General features: G+C 39.3%; 1 protein-coding gene across 4 annotated transcripts in view; it reads right to left on the reverse strand.

Annotated features, from left to right (window-relative positions):
* LOC120567984 (nuclear receptor coactivator 2-like) overlaps nucleotides 1-5,000 on the reverse strand; it is a 55,884-nt gene that overhangs the window by 49,694 nt on the left and 1,190 nt on the right. The gene's annotated exons all lie outside the window — the stretch shown is intronic.

Consider the following 5,000-nt stretch of genomic DNA (forward strand, 5'->3'; position numbering starts at 1 on the left):
TGACTGGGTTTCACCAATCAAACGTAGTTGTGCAGTCTCGTCACGTGATCATACTCAATCTCAGCGGCGGGACGGTGACAGACGGGTTAGCTTTACAGCCGCAGCAAAACAAAAATGTCAGAATCAGCCGTCGGCAATGCAGACACAGACGAGGAGGAACAGCCCTGGCCTCATAATGAAAGCATGGTTACCTTAGTAAAAGGGCCAAACAGCAGCTCCATTACCTTGGTCTAGTTCTGCCTGCAGAGCCTGGTAAACAAGTAGAAAGGTTTGGAAATTTGTGTTACTTGTGCTTATTTATTTTTTATTATTTTATTGATTTTATTTTTTAAGTACTTGAATTTACCTGGATTATTTTAATTTAAGCTATTTTGTAATTAATTAACTAATTTTAATTTATTTTATTGATTGGATGAACTATAATTTGCCTAAAGATGATTATTTAGTATTTTTGCCTGTCTGATTGAATGCTTCTGTTAAAAAATAAATCAGACGTTACTCAACAGTTACTTGAGTAGTTTTTTCACTAAGTACTTTTTAACTCTTACTCAAGTAATTATTTGGATGACTACTTTTTACTTTTACTTGAGTCATATTATTCTGAAGTGACAGTACTTTTACTTGAGTAAAATTTTTGGCTTGACACAAAGTGCTTGGTGGGTGTAAAACTATTCAACACTACTTTGTGATAGGTAAATTCAAATAAATAAATTTGAAATAAAGACGTGGTTCTCTGTGTAAAATAATGTCACAAAAACCTTTTTCTTTAAAGGTCCCATGACATGGTGCTCTTTGGATGCTTTTATATAGGCCTCAGTGGTCCCCTTATACTATATCTGAAGTCTCTTTCCCGAAATTCAGCCTTGGTGCAGAATTACAGCCACTAGAGCCAGTCCCACAATGAGCTTTCCTTAGGATGTGCCATTTCTGTGTCTGTAGTTATTGAGGAGGAGAGAGGGCAGGGCAAGGTGGAGGGTGGGGGTGTGGCCTTGACCAACTGCCACTTTTCTCATTTGAAAGCCATGATGCCTCTCTCTCCCATGGGTGGGCCAAATTCTCTGGGCGGGCAAAGCAGAGAAAGGGGAGGTAACCTTGTTTGTTGTTGTTGACCTCATAACAAGCAAGACTCCAGATTGGTCCATCTGAGCTTTCATTTTCTCAAAGGCAGAGCAGGATACCCAGGGCTCGGTTTACACCTATCACCATTTCAAGCCAATTGGGGACCATAGGCAGGCTGGGGGAACTCATATTAATGTTAAAAAAACTCATAAAGTGAAATTTACATGCCATGGGACCTTTAAAGCACCACCATGTAACTTTTAGCTGCAGCTGTAGTTCCAACGAGACAACCTGTAGGGGGACCGAAGCAGGAAAAGTTACATAGTGTTGCTTTAAAACCCAAATGACTACTGTGACAGTCATGTGTCCAAAATGTCAGCTTTTTAGAAGTGAAGAATTATCGCCTTCTTATTAGTTTGACCACACACAGGAAGTACCAATTTCGGTGTGGCATGTGAATGAGACATAAGGCCTAAACTGAAACGCTGTATTCAACCTGAAAACTATTGTCACAACCCAAAAAAAGATTATTAACAATTAGCTATTTGGTTGCATGCTTATATCAAGCCCTTATTTCAAGCTTCATTGGAAGCCTGCCTTAATATGGCTAACATCAATACACTGGACATGGAAAAAGAGCTGCGGTAACAATTGAGGTCCCTGCATGGTAATGTGGTGTGAAAGTCCAGTCTGAAGACCACAGTGTACAGAAAGGGTTCTCCCTACTCCCTGCTCCCTGACCAGGGAATATCAGTTAACATCAGTTCCAACAACACAATATCACTTCCTCTATGCGTTACCATGGTACCCTACGCAGTCCACCTCGCAGGGAACTACTAGGAGATGGGAAGGCACCCCACTTCATCCAGCAGCATCTTCCCCCTTCACCTGGTGTCTACAAAAAAGAACGGACTTGAACTTTGAGTTTCATTCACAAAAAATACTGAATTTGTGTTTGCTAGTGTTGGCACCATTTATTGGACAGCCGACACATCAGGATGGTTTTGAAGTTTAGCTATTTGCCGGTTAGTATCGTTTGCAGCCAGCTCAATGAGTATGATGCATGTTGTTTTTGGGGAACTTGAATTGCTTCTAGGAAAATGTTTTGGCATGCTTTAGTTTATTATCTTTACCTCTAAGATCTGTTTAACTCACCAACTGAGGTAAAAAAAGTTGATTCTCTGTCTGTGAAATGATACAGTCTGTGCTGATAGCTGACAGTAGAGCTGAACACACACTACCTACACACTAGAGACTTTTCAAATTTTACTTTCATGTCTGAAATAGAGGAGTTTGTCAGATGGTCAACCAATTTATGTCTAAAATCTAAAATGTTGTCATCATAACAACAAAGCAGTCCCCCCCCCTCTCGCCACCTGGCAGCCCGCTCCTTTTTTTAATGAATTGCTGTCAAAGTTTCCAAAGACTCCCGACACTGGTGTGCTGGAATGGAAAGCAAACGCCTTTCTGTGTGCTGTGAAGTGAGTCGCCGTAAAATTCAAGCTGTACACGTTGACCCGATTATTGGCAAACCAGCCACCCCCCACCCTACCAGTCCTCTCAACAAATACAGACTAATTGGTATCAGAATAACAGTACAAGTAAAAGTTTGAACGATTTAGTGTTTAATTAAAAACAATGTCTACTTTTCTTTACTTTTCTTATTTTGAATCTTGTGATCATGTTTAGATTTGCTGGAGCCACAGTAAAATGAGGAACCTGTTATCACTGAATTCAGTAGAAATGATCCATATTATGTGGATGATGATTCCAATTGGACATGTGTTTTCTACAATGTAATACTAAATCAATTTCAAACCTTTGTGTATACAATTCCCTTGGAAAATGAGGAAAGAGAACCAGAAGAGCAAACTCACACTGCATCAACGAAAAATCCAAGAAAACCAGCCTTTTGATTCAAAGGTGATCTCAGTCAAGTGCAGCGCAGAAACCCCAGAGCAATGATCGCCAGCATTATTAAAGATGGGACCAGAATCAAAAGAGACAAAGATTTGATGACTTCAAATAAACTGTTTGCAGGCTTCATTAGGTCTGCAAAATATATTGGAATTTTATCGTCATCGCGATATCAACTGGTGCAATAAACACATTGTGAAAGGCTGCGACATACTGCAAAAGACACTGCGAGATTTGTTTGTGTTAGCTGAAATAAAATCTCAGTAGAAAACTGCACTTTAAAATGTAACTCATTCCTTTCATATTCAACTCAATGTTCAATTTGTTCAATAAAAGAATGTTGGAAATGATTTCCAACAAGCAATTTGTTGTATTTTAGCAGAATACTGAAAGCAGCAGAACGGAGTACACTACATGTTTATTTATCGTAAGTAATATCATCATCACAATATTTAACAACATTATCGCATATCCCATATTTTCCTCATGTCCAACAAGCCCTACTGCTCATTACTCTGCATGGGCAGCTTCATGTACGGGGGGAGCCTGATCGATTATAGACCGGAATCAATAACATTGAACATGCCTGCCCAGATGCTAATTATTATTAGTACACACGGACGCACACACACACACACACACACACACACACACACACACACACACACACACACACACACACACACACACACACACACACAGGCACATTATGAGAAACACACCACCAATACTCTTCCATATTAAAAAAAATGCAAACCAAATGTAATTTCCCCCATGTGCACCAATTTGCACATTTAAGACTAGCACTTAAGTCTCTCTCAAGCACACACACAAAATGCGAAATTGTACACACTGAAAAGAAGTCAAACTAGCAGAATAGCAAACACGTGAATTACCGAGAACTGTGTACATCTGATGGAGTTAGTCCAGGGAACTTAACAAGACACGCTGAGGTACTGTACACCAAAAAACTACTAGTAGATCATTGGTGTCCAAAATCGGTCCAGTGGTTAAACTCTGGACTCTTGAATGTGTACTATTATCCAACACGTAAGAGAGAGAGAGAGAGAGACAGAGAGACACAGAGAGAAGGGGGGGAGGAGGGGGGGGCTTTGTTTATTATCAGAGTGCCACTCTGTCTCTGGTCATGCTCTGTATAGCAAATGTGGACACAAACTCCTGTCTCATATCTATCTTCTCAGATTAGGACAATTTCATATGAAGGACAACAACAAGTCTCAGGGAATGAAAATCAAAGGGTTTAACCTTGTCTATAGTGGGGCTGTACAGGAACAATACAGCATCAGCTTATTGACAATACACTCATGATGCTTTTAACAAAGTTTGACTAATAATAAGATACGACAGATGGTGATTCTTTGCAATATTGTGACATATTACAGATTTATGCAGAAAAAAATATATAGATAGTTTCCCCTCAATACAATACGCCATGATAGCCTGTAATACACTGACAAGTCCAATATCAATAAAGCTTGTTGTATCTGATATAATGACTCAACTGATGGGAGTTCAATTTACTGAGAAGACGAGTGACAGCTATAAAGCAACACAAAACGAAAGCAAAAACCACTGCTGGAGTTTCACATTGTTATACTGGCCTCTGGGGGCAAACTGCACCTTCAACTCACCGATGGACTTATCTGCAGCTACAGCTAGTGTCAGCGTGAAAATTAACATACAGTCACAGCTGAGCCACTTTCTAAAACGATCCTGTTTTTGCAGTGTGAATATGAAATATTTCATACCAGTAAGTTTAGAAAGAAAATGCCTTTAAAAACTTTGCTCAGTATTTCCAACAACGACGCATATCTAGTTTGTTTAGAAGTTATCATTGGTCTGCAAGGGCACATTGTGCAATAATCATTCAAAAGCACCAAAGCATTGATTTGTTCTTGCACTATGTGTCATGTTTTCCAGATGTTATTTGAAAACAAACAACATTAAATCTTATGTGGTGTATTATCCTGTGTAGATATCCTTGTAAGTAAACTATAATTAAC

This window comes from Perca fluviatilis, chromosome 11 (genome assembly GCF_010015445.1).
Source record: "Perca fluviatilis chromosome 11, GENO_Pfluv_1.0, whole genome shotgun sequence".
NCBI classification, from domain to species: Eukaryota; Metazoa; Chordata; class Actinopteri; order Perciformes; family Percidae; genus Perca; species Perca fluviatilis.